General features: G+C 46.4%; 1 long non-coding RNA gene across 1 annotated transcript in view; it reads right to left on the bottom strand.

Moving 5' to 3' along the window:
- Positions 1-1,833: 1,833 nt before the first annotated feature.
- Positions 1,834-17,628, bottom strand: part of LOC143935867 (uncharacterized) — a 70,972-nt gene continuing 55,177 nt past the window's right edge. Inside the window, exons 3-5 of the long non-coding RNA XR_013263584.1 lie at positions 7,043-7,091; positions 2,312-2,451; positions 1,834-2,219 (exon numbers count right to left, since the gene is read on the bottom strand). This is a non-coding gene — a long non-coding RNA (uncharacterized LOC143935867). The remainder of the gene's footprint in view (positions 2,220-2,311; positions 2,452-7,042; positions 7,092-17,628) is intronic.

Raw genomic sequence — 17,628 nt, 5'->3', positions numbered from 1 at the left:
TCCTCGTGCTGACAGCACGAGGAGAAAAAAAAAAGAACCGATCACCGGCGGCCGTGATTGGGACTGATGTCCTGCCAGTGCCCACCTGCCCCCTGCCAGTGCCACTTCATTAATAAATAAGTGCCCCCCGTCAGTGCCACCAATAAATTCCCATAGTGCCACCCAGCAGTGCCCACAGTGCCACCCAGCAGTGCCCATAGTGCCACCCAGCAGTGCCCATAGTGCCACCCAGCAATTCCCATAGTGCCACCCAGCAGTGCCCACAGTGCCACCCAGCAGTGCCCACAGTGCCATCCATCAGTGCCCACAATCTGCCTCAACAACGGTGCTGCACCCCAGTGCCACATATCCGTGCCCATCAGTATCATCTACCAGTGCCCATCAGTGCCGCCCATCAGTGCCACCTATCAGAGCCACCTATCAGAGCCACCTATCAGTCCCATCTATCAGTGGTACCTGTCAGTGCCCCTTAGTGCCACCCATCCGTGCCATCTTATCTGTGCCCATCTTTGCCCATCAGTGCTGCCTTATCTGTGCCCATCAGTACTACCTTATCTGTGCCTATCGGTGCCACCTTATCTGTGCCTATTAGTGCCGCCTTAACTATGCCTATCAGTGCCCACCAGTGCAGCCTATCAGTGCCCATCAGTGCAGCCTATCAGTGCCGCCTCATCAGCGCACTTCAATGAAGTAGAAAAATGACCTGTTTGCAAAATTTTATAACAAACTATTAAACATGATTTTTTATTTTTTCTATTTTGCATCTTTTTTTGTTTGTTTAGCAAAAAATAAAACTATCTGTAATTAAATACCACCAAAAGAAAGCTCTATTTGTGGGCAAAAAATTATAAAAATTTCATTTGGGTACAGTGTTGTATGCCCGCGCAATTGTCATTCAAAGTGCATCAGCGCTGAAAGCTGAAAATTGGTCTGGGCAGGAGGGGGGTTTAAGTGCCCAGTAAGCAAGTGGTTAAACTTGCACTGTTTAGCACTGAAAACAGTAATTTTAGGTACTTTTTCGCAGCGTCAGTAAAAAATGTGGCTCTGCCAGTAATTTTCATGATTTTTGCCAGGAAAAAATTGGTATCGTTTGTAAATGTTGGCATCCTGCCAGTAAATTTCACTTCAGGGGGCAACACTGCTGTGCAGCCCAGTCAAGATCCTTCACCCTAAACTCACTCATCCATGTCTTTATGGACCTTGGTTTGTGCACTGGTCTAAATTATTTGGTGAAGGGGGGATTATGGTTTGGGGTTGTTTTTCAGGGATTGGGCTTGGACCCTTCATTCTAGTGAAGGGAACTCTTAAGGCATCAGCATACCAAGACATTTTGGAAAATGTCATGACCCCAACTTTGTGGGAACAATTTATGGATACAATTCCCATAGACACACTTCTAAACCTTAGTGGACAGCCTTCCAAGAAGAGTTGAAGCTGTTATAGCTCCAAAGGGTGGGCCAACTCAATATCGCACCCTACAGACTTCATATGCGCGTAAAGGCAGGTGTGCCAATACTTTTGATAACATAGTGTGTATATATATCGCAGTGTTTCTTAACTTCAGTCTTCAAGGTTCCCCAACCGGTCATGTTTTCAGGCCTATCATTATTTTTGCACAGGTGATTTGATCAGTTTCATTTCCTTAGTAATTACCACAGCTATTTCCTGTGAGGGAAATCCTGAAAACATGACCTGTTGGGGCACCTTGAGGACTGAAGTTGAGAAATGATATATATATATATATATATATATATATATATATATATATATATATATATATATGTATAGAAAGGGAGGTTTGGGACTTTAAATGAAGCACTTGGATAGTGGAGGTGAGTTTTAACCATAATTGGATGTTTATTGATTGTTCAGTGGAAAACCATAAATTATAATAATAGAACAAATTCATAATATATATAGGCATCAATACATTAAAACACAATATATAGTATCCACATAACAGTACTTGACAATGGTAGTTACATTAAATAAATGAAATGGCATAGTGATGCCTATGACAGCAAGCCCGGCATCGATAGGTGTACCCACATGGTAAATAAGCATCCACTAAGAATAATTGATATATAGTTAAGTCATCAATTCATAACACAATAAACATGATTCCATATAAAATATAACTGGGACATCTAATCAATAAAGCTCGACGCGTTTCGTGGGTGTCTTCCCACTCATCAGGAGCTGATGTTATTACAGAGTTCCTGTGGAGTAAGATAAAAAATATAAAAATAGTGTGCCAACCATAACAATGAGGATTTGATACACGTAGATGGTTTGGCCAAAGCAAACTCACCGGTCCAGACGACAGGCGCTGTGTGTGGCGGTGGATGCTGGGCGGGCTAGGCACATACTCCCTCCCCGGGAACTGAGGCGGCTGAAAGATGGATGCGACTTCGGGCAAAGTAAGGAAAGCACCAACATAAAAGAGTGTGTCTAAAAAATGGAAGGTATATTATAATTTATGGTTTTCCACTGAACAATCAATAAACATCCAATTATGGTTAAAACTCACCTCCACTATCCAAGTGCTTCATTTAAAGTCCCAAACCTCCCTTTCTATACGTATCAAATTACTGGGATGGAGGCACGTATCCAGGCCTCATTTAAAGTCCCAAAAAACTCCCCCCCCCCTTACTTGCATATATATATATATATATATATATATATATATATATATATATATATATATGTATATGTATATGTGAGGTACACATCAGTCACAGTTGGTTGTGCTTAGCAATCAAGCCCTCCCACAGGCTTCAACAGAGAAAATTCAGAAGATGGGTGAAATCACGATCAGTGACCCTCAGAGAGGAGAGGCCCACTGAGCCATCGGCCCACCGGGAAACTCCCGGTAGTCCCGATGGCCAGTACATACCTGATATTACTGTATGTTGTGGTCGTTCAGGTGCTTATCTAATAGTTTTTTGAAACTATCGATGCTTCCTTTAACCTTTCCTCATAACTAATGTCCTCCAGACCCTTTATTAGCTTTGTTGCCCTTCTTTGTACTCGCTCCATTTCCAGTACATCCTTCCTGAAGACTGGTGCCCAGAACTGGACAGCATACTCCAGGTGCGGCCGGACCAGAGTCTTGTAGAGCGGGAGAATTATCATTTTATCTCTGGAGTTGATCCCCTTTATAATGCATGCCAATATTCTGTTTGCTTTGTTAGCAGCAGCTTGGCATTGCCTACCATTACTGAGCCTATCATCTACTAGGACCCCCAGGTCCTTTTCCATCCTAGATTCCCCCAGAGGTTCTTCCCCCAATGTATAGATTACATATTTCATATTTGAGGTTTACAACCACTTTACTGTAAATTATTTAATTCTAAATATAAGCAGTGTAAGTATCTAAATCTGCCCTGACGTCAGTCTCCTACAGTCCAGTTTATGTACAGAAGACTTCAGACCGGGAGACAGATAAGCAACACAAGGATCCAATCAGTTCATGTGCTGGCAATGAGCATGCTGATAGGGGGAGAAAGCAGAGTGACAGAGAAATGAGCTCATCACTTTGTTGCTTTTCCTCAGTCACAGGTTGGGGGTGGGTCCACGACAGCCTGGGTTTAGAGGAAGCAGACTGAATAATACAATACTACGCCATTCAACTTGGAAGATTGGGGACATCTTGTGGCAGAAAAGAAGTATGGCGCGGGACACCTTTAACCACTTCAGCCCCAGACCAATTTTCAGCCTAAGGACCAGAGGTCTTTTTACAATTTCGCACTGCACTGCTTTAACTGGTAATTGCGCGGTCATGCAATGTTGTACCCAAACGAAATTTGCGTCCTTTTCTTCCCACAAATAGAGCTTTCTTTGGATGGTATTTGATTGCCGCTGCGATTTTTATTTTTTGCGATATAAATGGAAAAAGATCGAAAATTTTGAGAAAAAAAACATATTTTCTACTTTTTGTTATAAGAAAAATCGAATAAACTCAATTTTAGTCATACATTTAGGGCAAAATTTATTCAGCCACATGTCTTTAGTAAAAAAAAATGTCAATAAGCGTATATTTATTGTTTTTTTCGCAAAAGTTATAGCATCTACAAACTAGAGTACATTTTCTGGAATTTACACAGCTTTTAATTTATGACTGCCTATCTCATTTCTTGAGGTGCTAAAATGGCAGGGCAGTACAACCCCCCCCCCCCCCAAATTACCCCATTTTGGAAAGTAGACACCCCAAGGAAATTGCTGAGGGGCATGTTGAGCCCATTGAATTTTTTTTTTGTCCCAAGTGAGTGAAAAATGACAAAAAAAAAAAAAGTTTACAAAAAGTTGTCACTAAATTATATATTGCTCACACATGCCATAGTTATATGTGGAATTGCACCCCAAAATATATTCTGCTGCTTCTCCTGAGTACGAATATACCACATATGTGGGACTTTTTGGGAGTCTAGCCGCGTACGGGGCCCCGAAAACCACTCACTGCCTTCAGGATTTCTAAGGGTGCAAATTTTTGATTTAACTCCTCACTACCTATCACAGTTTCGAAGGCCATAAAATGCCAAAATAGCACAAAACCCCCCCAAATGACCCCATTTTGGAAAGTAGACACCCCAAGATATTTACTGAGAGGCATGTTGAGTCCATGAAATATTTTATATTTTGCCACAAGTTGCAGGAATATTAATTTTTTTTTTTTTTGCACAAAGTTGTCACTAAATGATATATTGCTCACACATGCTATGGGCATAAGTCAAATTACACCCCAAAATACATTCCGCTGTTTATCCCAAGTACGGGGATACCACATGTGGGAGAATTTTTGGGAGCCTAGCCACGTACGGGACCCCAAAAACCAAGCACTGCCTTCCAGATTTAGATATAAAACGCTACCAAAAAAAAAATGTTAGCGATCGCAGGAATCAGGCCTGACTCTGCGATCGCTGCAATTATGTGTTTAGTGTTTTGTAAGTGACAGTGATCGATCGATACTGCACTTGGGTGGGCTGGGCAGAGGGGCAAAACGCAGGTGCCAGCAGGTATCTGGGCTGATCCTGCTAACAATGCGTTTTTTTGGAACCCTAAACTGCTGGGGACGCTAGTATAGATCTGATCAGATCAGATATTGATCTGTTCAGATTCTATACCACTACGGGAGGTTTATGCTTTGCGCGTGGGTGTTAGCGGTACTGGCACTAACCTAGCGCTGCCTGGGGCGACGCAGACCCTGACCCTAAAACCTAATTGATATCATCCGCCGGGTGATCAGGGGGTTAAACCTTTATTGGGTAATAAATGGTGGGTGCCCTGATGCTATAAAAAGCAAACTAACCAGAGTCACCCGTAACACTTATACGGTGATCACTGGTGAAAGGGTTAACTAGGGGCAATCAGGGGGTTCAAATTTTTATTAGGTAGTATATGGGGGTCCCTGGCGCTATATAAAAACCTGACGGGGAACCTAAATAACTAACTGGCTAACCAGCGTCACCAGTGACACTTATACGGTGATCGCTGGTGAAAGGGTTAACTAGGGGCAATCAGGGGGTTAAAACCATTATTGGGTAGTATATGGGGGTACCTAGCACTATAAAAACCTGGCGGTGAACCTAAAAAAATAACTAGCTACTTAGCGGCACCAGTGACACTAATGCAGCGATCAGAAAAACGATTGCTTAGTGACACTGGCAAAAGGGGTGAAAGGGTTAACTAGGGGCAATCAGGGGATTAAAACCATTATTGGGTAGTATATCGGGGTACCTAGCGCTAAAAAAACCTGGCGGTGAACCTAAAAAAATAACTAGCTACCTAGCGATACTAATGCAGCAATCAGAAAAACGATCGCTTAGTGACACTGGCAAAAGGGAGTGAAAGGGTTACCTCTAGGGGCAATCAGGGGGTTAAACCTTTATTGGGGGGTGGTAGGGGGCTACCCTGGACCTAAAACTAACTGCCCTGACACTTTTTACTGTCACAACTGACACTGAAGGCAGTGATCAGTAAATAAATGATCACTGCAATCAGTGACACTGTCACTGGGAGGGGGGGCGGGGGGTGATCGGGGGGGGGGGGGTTTGTGTGCCTATGTGTACCTACATGTCAGTGTAGTGTTTGGTGCACTTACTTTCAGTGTTCTCCTCGTAGTCCGGTCAAAAAGACCGCCCCGAGGAGAATGACATCACTTCCTCCCTGCCTGTGTTTACTATACACAGCGGGAGGAAGCTTCTCATTCGCCAGGAGCGATCAAGAGGGGGTGGCCAGAAACCAACGGCCATCCCCTCATCCCGGTCGCTCCTGAAGCGAAACGGACCACCGCATCCACCCGCTGGAAGGCAAGCACGTACATGTACATGCTTGTGCCTGTACATGCCATTCTGATGATGTACATTGGCATGCGGCGGTCCTTAAGTGGTTAAAGTGGAACTTCAGTCATTTTTTCATCTATTAAATCTTCTGCCCTTGTTGTTTCAACTTTGGATAGTAAAACTGCTGGTAAATACCTTCTACAGCCGCCTTCCTCTTTGTCTGGTCATTAGCCTTATGAAATCATGCACAGCTCTCTCTCTCTCTCACGCTCATTAGAGTTTGCCAGGAAGGGAGGGGGGGGAAAGAGTCATAAGAGGGCCAATGAGAGCTGGAGGTGTGTCTGTGTAAATCCAGGAAGTGAACAGGCAGCATCTTCAGCTGCCCACAGTTAAAATGGCTGCAGCCAGACTTAGTGGAGGGAGATTTCTTCAGCATATTTGGCAAGTAAAGAATCACAGTATATATAAAGTAATGTGCAAAGTGGTTGGACGGAAGCTTCAGAATGGCAAAGATGTTTTTATTACAAATTATGTGAGCAGATTGCAGTTCCTCTTTAAGGCTATTACTGCATCAAAAGGTTTTATTCTTTATTACAATATTTTTTAGTTTAATTTTGGATTAAAATCTGCTATAAGAGAGGTGCTTGCTATACAGAATGATTACTTTAGTTATGAACTCAGGGCAGCCTCCCTGTATTGTCCAGTTCATGAATGGAGCGGTCACTTCCATATGTTGTATAGAGCCGAGCCCTCCGTCTCACCTGTGGCTGCTGATTGCTGCAGAGGGGGACTTTGCCTTTGATGATGCCTCTGAAAAAAACAGAGAAATTCATTAGCTGCGTGACATCCCCCTCCCTCCTTCACCCCCCTCGGTTATTCTCTCTCAACAAGACGGGCACAGATGGAGCTGCCTTTGGTTTGTCCGCTGGCAGTACTTTTGCTGGCTCAAGAGCGAGGAGTGTTATGTTTGTAGAGCCTCTCCACATTCCATACCTTGTACAGCGTAGGCAGGCGCTGCGTTCCCTTCGAAAACTCCTCGCCCACCGCACAATTCATTCTACAAGGCTCATTGTCTATTTGTTCCAATTTAAAATCCATCTATGCCAACACTTTTTTTCTTTTTTTTTGGGCTTTGGATAGAAAAGGTCCTAGTGCCACTTAAAGTTATGTGACAATCCAAAAGTTGTCACCAGAACAGGAAGTTAGGGAGAAACTTCTATTGGCGACACTTGTTCTGTTGACGATACTTTAACCACTTGGCGAGTGCTCTCCCAAAATGTACTGCGGGTGAGTGCCAGCAGTAGGCAAATCAACGTACCCATCGGTCTCTGCCCAATTCTGGGCATGGAGCACCCGCATGATTGTACACAGAGGGAGGCTGTCAGCCAGTCCTGCCCAGTGATTAACGGCCAGGACCTGTTGATTGGCTGTGTGCAATAACAGCCCAAAGCTCTGTGTTGGCAAACAACACAGAGCTCTGTACAGAGGGCGCAATCTGTCAGTTTCTTGTCCCTGCTTTGTAGAGATGAGAAACTGACAGATCATTAGTAAAAAGCAAAACACTGTACACACATTACACATAATTAGGCACACATTTACCCCTTAATCACCCTAGATTTTATAACGTCCCAGCCAGTGTCATTAGTACAGTGGCAGTGTATAATATCACTGATCACTGTATTAAAGCAACATTAAATCTTCTTTTTTTTTTTTATTATGTTAAAATAAACATGGTATACTTAGCCATGGTAATGGTTTAGCACAGAGAAGCTCGATCCTCGTCTTCTCCAGTCCCTGCTGGCGCTCCAGGCCCTTCCTCTTTGGCAAGTGCCCCCATGGAATGCTGCTTTCCATGGGGGCATCTGTGCATGCTTGTTCTTAAGCCTATTGACCCAGACCGGCGACTTGACCCTGCCACCTTGTCACAGCCTTTGATTGACAGCAGCGGGGGCCAATGGATCCCACTGCTATCAATTTACCCAGGGAGGAAGGAGACAGTGGTGAGAGCTGCTGTTCTTGTGCACATCGCTGGATTGGATTGTACTCGGGTAAGAAAAGGGGGGGCTGTGGGGGGATTCTGTGGCACAGGAGGTTTTTTACCATAGAATGCATTAAGGTGAAAAACCTTAAGGCTACTTAACACTGGGCGGGCGCCAGCAGTAAAGCAGCGCTATATTGAGCACGGGTTTACCATCATTTTTAGTGGCGCTGTTCGCCAGCTAGCGGGGCGGGTAAAGTGCTGCTGCAGCTGCGCTTTTCTGGTGGGTTTGCAGCACTGCCCCATTGTTTTCAAAGGGAAGGGACGCTTTAGGAGCGGTGAATACACCGCTCCTATAGCACTGCAAAGATGCGGCTTGCAGGACTTTTTTGACCGTCCTGCAAGCGCACGGCTCCTGTGTGAAAGCCACTGGGGTTTTCACATTGGAGTGAATTGAGCGACTCATTTAGGGCGCTTTGCAGGCGTTAGTTTTAGCACTATATCGCCTGCAAAGCGCCTCAGTGTGAAAGTAGTCTTAGGCTTTTGAACTACTTTAATGTCATTGTTGATGTCAGTGGCAGTTAATCAGTTCCCCTCCAGCGTCAGTGTCAGTTTGTATGCTTCACTATCGCAGTCCCATTATAAGTAGCTGATCGCCACCATTTTAGTAGTATAAAATGTAAAAAAATGACAATATATATATATATATATATATATATATATATATATATATATATATATATATATATATATATATATATATATATACACAACATCATTTGTAGGAGCTCTAACTTTCACTCAAACCAATCAATGTATACTTATTGGGATTATTTTCTTTTTTAAACATGTCGCAGAATACATTTTGGGAAAAATGTATGAAGATTGTTTTTTTTTTTTTAATTAGGCCGCGTACACACGGGCGGACTGTTCGCCCAACTTTGTTCGTCAAACAGTTTGACAAACAGTCCGCTCAAAATTAGCATGAACAGACTTGACTACACACGATGAACGAACAGTCCGCTGAAACCGTGCGCGATGACGTACGTCACGTACGACGGGACTAGAAATAGGAAGTCCAAGACACAGCAAAGCACCCTTTGGGCTCCTTCTGCTGACTTTGCGTTAGTAGAAGTTTGGTTAGAGACGATTCGCGCTTTTCAGACTTCAGCTTAATTTGTCCGTTCACTGCGGCGCAGTCTACCTGTGAGGTTTGTATCTGTCTTTCGGTACGCGTGGATCAGTTGTACCTGTTATTAGGCGCTTCTGGTCCGCTCGTTTCTGGGTTTCAGGTCGTTCTTCATAGGTCTGGCTGTTCTTCAGTGCGTTCTGTTGAGTTTGTCTGTCCAGCCGACCGTTTCAAAGCCATGGAGTGTGGACGTACTCGGGAACGAGTTTGTGCTATATTGGGGCTTGGTGTTGGGGTTAATACTTTAACCCGAGTCCAGTCTGTGAACAGGGCGAGGAGGAGTTCATGGACAAAGAATTGGTTGCGCCAGCGTGACCAATTCTCGCATATGCCTTTACTCCGTGAGATCCGTGAGAATAACCCTGATGATTTCAGGAATTATCTCAGGATGACGGACCCCATTTTTCACCGTCTGCTGGCTTTGCTGACCCCTTATATCAGCAGGCAGGATACCTGCATGCGGCAAGCCATCACTCCGGAGCAGAGGCTCGTCGCCACGTTGCGCTACTTGGCGACAGGGAGAAGCCTTCAGGACCTCAAGTTCTCGACAGGCATCTCCCCCCAGGCTCTGGGGATCATTATTCCAGAGACCTGTTCTGCCATTATTCGGGTCCTGCAGAAGGAATATATGAAGGTAAGTTTGTTCTTTTAATATTGCATTATATGCATTGTATGTTTGTATTCATTTCATCATGACTTTTAATATCCATGACAGGAATATGATGTGAATGTCCCCTTTATATGAATGCATGCATTTTTTTTTTTTTTTGTGTCATTTTTTTGGAGCTTTTTACCTTTTTGTGTCCCACATGCATATTTGCTTTCATTAACGTCCTCAGCATTCAATCCTGGGCCCCATATACACCCACAGCCGAGACTGTTTTTCTCTATAATTCATATTGTCAGCTCCATTGTACTATTTTACTTGCCCCCCCCTTTGTATACACCCTGTGTGTGTGGGGAGAGGGAGAGGGAGAGAGGGAGAGAGGGAGAGAGAGAGGGAGAGAGGGAGAGAGGGAGAGAGAGAGAAGAGAGAGAAGAGAGAGAAGAGAGAGAAGAGAGAGAAGAGAGAGAAGAGAGAGAAGAGAGAAGAGAGAGAGAGAGAGGAGAGAGAGGAGAGAGAGAGAGAGAGAGAGAGAGAGAGAGAGAGAGAGAGAGACTTAATTAGTCCTCCCACCCCACTCAAATTGCTTGCAGGTGTTGGATACTTATTAATTAGTCCCCCCACACCACTCAAATTGATTGCAGGTGTTGGATACTTATTAATTAGTCCCCCCACCCCACTTACCCACCTAATTTATGTCCCCTGGTCCATCAGAGGGCTGATTAATCTGTGAATTGGTCCACCTACTTTTTTTTTTTTTGGCAGAAAACAAATTTGCAATATTTCTGTTTAACTGTTGTTCCAAAATGTTTTTGAGTTTTATTTCTTATCAATTGTTTTTATTCAATGACTAATTTTTTGTTTTTCCTGTGTTTGACTCCCCAGTGTCCTTCCACGCCACAGGAATGGCAGACTGTGGCTTCCCAGTTCGCTGCCCGTTGGGACTTCCCCAACTGCGGAGGGGCGATCGACGGGAAACATGTGAGGATTGTACCCCCACCCCATTCGGGGTCCTACTATTGGAATTATAAGGGGTTCCATAGTGTGGTGCTAATGGCGGTGGTGTCGGCACAATGTGACTTTCTTTATGTGGATGTGGGGAAGAACGGCCGGATGTCTGACGGAGGAGTCTTTAGGCAGACCGAGTTCTGCCACCGTCTTATCACTGGTGGCCTGGACTTGCCACCAGATGCCGAGAATGTGGAGGGGCTACCGTTTGTTTTTCTGGCTGATGAAGCGTTCGGTCTGAGTGAACATCTTATGAGACCCTTCCCCCAAAGGACCCTCACCCCGGAGAGGAGGGTTTTTAACCACTACAATACAGGGCACTTTCACCCCCTTCCTTCCCAGCCCAATTTTCAGCTTTCAGCGCTCTAGCGCTTTCAGTGACAATTGCGCGGTCATGCTACACTGTACCCAAATGAAATTGTTATCATTTTGTTCGCACAAATAGAGCTTTATTTTGGTGTTATTTATTCACGACTCCGTTTTTTTTTTTGCGATATAAGCGCAAAAATGGCGGAAATTTGGAAAAAAAACAATATTTTCTTTTTTCTATTTGAAAAGAAATCCAATAAAATCAAATTTTGTCATAAATTTAAGCCATGTATTCTGCTACATGTTTTTGGTAAAAAAAATTCCGTTAAGTGTATAATAATTGGTTTGTGTGATCACGGACATATGTACGCAAATGATCATGTACATATGTGTGCAGGTGATCACGTACATATGTGTGCAGATAATCATTGGGACATGTGATTTTAGTGGGACATATGTGGGGGACATGTTTTTATTATTAGGGACATGTGTTTTTATTATTTGGGGACATGTATGTTTTGGGGACATATGTGTTTTGGGGACATATGTGGGGACTGTGTTTGTACTGTGTGGTGTGTTGTGTGTTTACACTACACTGATGATCAGTGAGTAAAAAGCTGTAAAAAGCAGCCCATACTCACTGATCATCAGCCGGCTGCAGCGTTCTGCTCTCCTCTCCTCAGCGGTGACTTCCGTGTGAGGAGAGGAGAGCCGATTGCCTAGCAACCGGCTGTTTGTTTACATCACATGACGGCCGTGATTGGACACGGCCGTCATGTGATCAGGAGGGCCAATCACAGAGCCCTCCTGCCGATCTGAGATGTGCCGTGTCCGGGTGACACGAGCACATCGGGATCGCGCCGCTGCGCGAGCGATCCCGCTACTCCTGAAGGACGTTCCTGAACGGCCTATCAGGAGTAGACGGCTCCCACCCGGCCGTATATATGCATTGGCCGGGTGGGAAGTGGTTAATTACCGGCTGGCCAGAGCAAGAAGGGTTGTGGAGAGTGCATTTGGCATTATGGCCAGCCGGTTCCGTCTGTTACTGACAGCCATCAACCTTGCAGAATATAAACTGAACTATGTGATTCTGTGCTGCTGCATTCTGCACAATTTTCTACGGAAATTTTCAGGTAACCAGTACCTGCAGCCTATTGGGCCTGAGGCCGGACTCATATTTCCAGAACTGACAGGGCTGGATCATGCCCTTCCTGGCTTAGCCCCCCAAACAGCACGTGAGGTGCGTGACCGCTATGTCAGCTATTTTAATGGTAGGGGGGCTATTCCAATGCCAGCTGAGCAATAAAAATGTCATTTTCTTGAAACATGTCTTGTCTGTTCAAATTTTTAAGTTTGGTTCTTGTTTGCTTTTCACGTTGCTTGTCTCCTACATTGTCCTAATTCAGGGATATGCAATTGGCCAACCTCCAGCTGGTGCAAAACTACAAGTCAATCATGCCTCTGGGTCTCATGCTTGTGGCTGTCAGTCTTGCTATGCTTCATGGGACTTGTAGTTCTGCAACAGCTGGATTTCCACTAATTGCATATTCCTGTCCTAGTGCATTTCTATAGCAAAGTGGTTTTTGACAATAGGAAATAAGGCCCTTTGTGACAGAAAACACAAAATGACTTCCCAAACTGGGATTGAGTATTGAAAGAAGTAGACACACACACACACATGACTAGGGTAGCCAGATAACTTACTTCCCCAACAATACATGTAAACCTTAACTGTTAATCTTAAAATAAATACCCGGACACCTGCTTGGATGAAAATGGCCTCAACGGCCTTTATTTAAATAACAATAAAAAATTAAACTTTATTTTAAATATTTAACCATACAAAAACTTGTAACAACTTCCAGTTACCCAAAAGACCCTAAGTGCTTTTTGGCTGGTCCCTGACGACCCCTTATTATTTTGAGCCTGTGATCCCCACTTCGTCAGCATCTGTCCCCAGCCGCCAAACTTGCCTCGAGGACTCACTAACTGACCACAGACCCCCAACATATGTTAGCCATTAATCTGGACTGACACCAGCCCAAACACAATGACTCCATCTCTGGCATGGGTCCCAACCTTTTTCAATTGACCCATGCATTTCTACATATATCTTTTCCTATATATATATAGCAGTCGCCAAGGACCCAACGCCCCGTAACGATAACCCTTCCAAACCCAACAACCATCCATTATTAGGGAGGGCGGGCGGGAACGTCTCTCCTCGCTTGCTGACCCCAACTGCTGACCTGCCCCACCCTGGCACATGGACGAAGGACCCACACTCCTCCCCCCTTGTGACCGTCCACCAATAGGGTAAGTACGCCTGCCTCTTAACCACCCCCACGCTGCTTTTCCTTTGCCCAGTAATTCCCTTGCACCCTGTCATGTATGTCCTGCGCTTCCTTTTCAATATAGCTCCGTACATGTCTTGACTAGGGTAGCCAGATAACTTACTTCCCCAACAATACATGTAAACCTTAACTGTTAATCTTAAAATAAATACCCGGACACCTGCTTGGATGAAAATGGCCTCAACGGCCTTTATTTAAATAACAATAAAAAATTAAACTTTATTTTAAATATTTAACCATACAAAAACTTGTAACAACTTCCAGTTACCCAAAAGACCCTAAGTGCTTTTTGGCTGGTCCCTGACGACCCCTTATTATTTTGAGCCTGTGATCCCCACTTCGTCAGCATCTGTCCCCAGCCGCCAAACTTGCCTCGAGGACTCACTAACTGACCACAGACCCCCAACATATGTTAGCCATTAATCTGGACTGACACCAGCCCAAACACAATGACTCCATCTCTGGCATGGGTCCCAACCTTTTTCAATTGACCCATGCATTTCTACATATATCTTTTCCTATATATATATAGCAGTCGCCAAGGACCCAACGCCACCGCGGAACAAGTGTGAAACCTTACACTTGTGACCGCCGCCACGCCAGCAAAGCCCGGTGCACACCATCCTCTAGCCCTAAGGCCCACAGATCAATGCCCACAGGGTTCAAATGAACCCCGTCGCCCCTCAAATACCTCCAGGTGTCCACTTCTAGCTCCCAATGACGGATGACAACCCCACCATTCCGGGCCACAAACCTACCCACCTCCTTGTTGACCTTAATCCTGGTCTTGTTCAGTTTTTCCCAGGATCGAGCCCCTCTCCACGACATGCGGGCCACAATATCCGACCACACCACCGTCATGTCCGGGAAAGCGGTACGTAGCCTCACGAAATCCCACTGGATATCTTTAATCACTTGTCGCATCGGTCGGATCCCCAGATCATTGCCCCCAACATGGAGCACCAAAATATCCGGGGACCGATCCAAGGCAGCAAAGCGATGCACCTCGGGGACCACCTTATGCCACATCATACCCGGGATCCCGATCCACCTGACCGTACCTTCCTCCCTAGCCACCCTGAGTTGTCTACCTTCAGGCCTGACATCCGCCCTCCTGGCCCCCCAAAAAACAAAAGAATGTCCCATTATCCAAACGAGACATCTTGGGGGATCTGGAAAGAAAAGAAAAACCATGCAAACCCATCAACAGCAGTGATATACAAAAAACAACAACAATTAACACAACAGTTGAGGCCTAACATATAACCGGTACCTAGCCGATTCCCACCGACCAATCCTCTGAATGACTTCCGACGGAAGTCCCCATCTAGCTGCCTCAGTAGCCGCCCCTATCCGAAACGAGTGGGAAGCATACTCACCCGAGGGAAGACCCGCTGCCTCCAGACACCTCCGAAAAACCGCAGAAAATTGGAACCTGGACAGGCAGGATCCATCCCGATGCACCAGCAGCGCCCCTTCCCCCGGCGGGCGGAGTGCCAAAAACCGCTGCAGAGCCATTACCGGACAAAGCTGCTCCTCCACCCCTGGAAACAACTCCACCCAGGCCCCCCTTCCTTCCTGATCCATCTTGGACTTCCTAATCCAGATCCTCACCTTGCCTCCCGAGCAGAGGACATCACTCCACCGCAGTCCTCCAGCCATCCTCCTGGACGGCGAGACCAGCTCCCCAATCCGAAAGGCCCCAAAGAACGCCAGCACAAACGCAGCCCTAAACAGTACCACCTCGTAATCCGTGGAACACACCTCCCCCAAAACTGACAGAACTGACCCCAGCACCGCAAAAGAAACAGGGCGCCTAGAGTCGCGTGTTTGGGAACCCCTTCTATACCCCCGCAGAGCTCTGCGGACTAAAAATGCCTTCGTGACATCCACCCTACCTTCCATCTGAAACCAGAAGGCCAACGCAGCCATCTTCCGTCCGATGGCTGCCCCGGACACTCCCTTTGCATGATTAGCACATACAAAGATCAACACCAACATCTCCATCCCATCCGGGCCCCCCATACCTCCTACCTCATTCACAAAGACCAACCATTCCTGCCAAACTTTCCGATAAGCCGTCCATGTTCCTGCCCTGAGAGACTGTCTGATCAATCCTGCGGCGACTCCAATGCAACCGTCCACAGCTCCTGCGGGCACCGTTCCCCCTCCTGACGTGCCTCCGGTGCCAATTTGCGAAACGAGTCCCACTGGAAACGAGACAAAGCATCCGCTAAGCCATTGTCGACCCCAGGGATATGCACAGCATATATAAACGCATTTATGCGTAAACAGCAAAGCACCAAGTGGCGCAACAACCTTATCACCGGGGGGGAAGAGGCCGAGATGTTGTTAATGGCCATCACCACCCCCATGTTGTCGCAATTGAATCGCACCTTCCTGTTCTCAAATACCTCCCCCCACAACTCCACAGCTAAAACAATGGGGAACAACTCCAGCAACACTAAATTTTTGAGAAAACCCGCTTCCCTCCAACTCTCCGGCCATGGGCCCGCACTCCATCTTCCCTGACAGTAAGCGCCATAGCCACCCGAACCGGCCGCGTCCGTGAACAGGACCAGATCAGCATTGCCGACCGGCCCAACTTGCCAAATGGTCCGCCCATTGAATTCCGCCAGAAAGGAATCCCAAATCTTCATGTCATCCTGTAACTCCCTCGTCAACCGCACAAAATGATTCGGCATGCGTACCCCCGCAGTCGCCGCCGCCAATCGTCTACAGAAAATACGCCCCATAGGGATAATCCTGCAAGCAAAATTCAATTTGCCAAGCAAGGACTGCACTTCCTTCAAGCGAAGCTTACGCTTGCCGCTGGCCAGACACACCTCCCGCCGCAATGCCACCAATTTGTCCTCCGGCAATCTACACTCCATGGCCATCGAATCAATTGTGATGCCCAGGAAAACCAAGGCCGATGTGGGGCCTTCGGTCTTATCCGCCGCCAGGGGGATCCCAAATCTGTGCGCTAAATGTTGGACCGTCCCGAGCAAAATGCCGCAACAACGAGAATCCGGGGGGCCTATGCATAAGAAATCATCCAAATAGTGGATAATAGAACTCACCCCCGCAACCTCCCTCACCGCCCATTCAAAAAAGGAGCTGAACCGTTCGAAATACGCGCAAGAAATGGAACACCCCATCGGGAGACACCTATCCACGAAGTACTCTCCCAGCCAGCAACAACCCAACAAACACATGCTCTCGGGGTGTAAAGGCAATAAACGAAAGGCCGATTCCACATCGGTCTTCGCCATCAGAGATCCCCTACCATATCTTCTAACCCATGCTACTGCCGCATCAAATGATGTATAGGTAACCGCACAGGATTGCGGGTCAATACCATCATTAACCGAGCCGCCCTTAGGGTAGGACAGATGATGAATCATCCTGTACTGACCCGGTTCCTTTTTTGGAACAACTCCCAACGGGGAAACACTAAACCCGGCAGCGGAGGATCCACGAACGGGCCCGCCATCCGCCCCAACGCCACCTCCTTGGCCAATTTGGCCGACACCACCTCCTGATGGAGACGGGCCGACCTCAAATTATCCGAGAGCGGTGGCACTTCCCGCACCATACTCGGAATCCTAAACCCCTCCCTAAAGCCAGCCTCCAAAAACAGCGCCGCCGCCCTGTCCGGATACCTACTTAGAAAAGGAAGCATCCTTACCAGACTCACCGGCGTCATCCCTTTTTCCAGCGTTGTCCCCTGACCGACCCTTGCCCTGCTTAAAGCAACGCAGGAAGGGGTGGCTCCCGCTGCAGCCTGCGCACTCGTGCTTGTATCTGCACGCTGAGCCGAAACGGCAAGTTCCTTCATTGAACTGCCAGCAGACCCCTTTCTTTTTTGGGGCCGGCAATCCCGCGGAGGAAGCGCCGCCGGC

The sequence above is a fragment of the Lithobates pipiens genome, unplaced genomic scaffold (assembly GCF_037356315.1).
Source record: "Lithobates pipiens isolate NorthernLeopardFrog02 unplaced genomic scaffold, aLitPip1_a1.2 Scaffold_28, whole genome shotgun sequence".
Lineage (NCBI taxonomy): Eukaryota > Metazoa > Chordata > Amphibia > Anura > Ranidae > Lithobates > Lithobates pipiens.
Note: the sequence above shows the minus strand (reverse complement) of the source record. Positions and strands in the feature narration are given on the sequence as shown.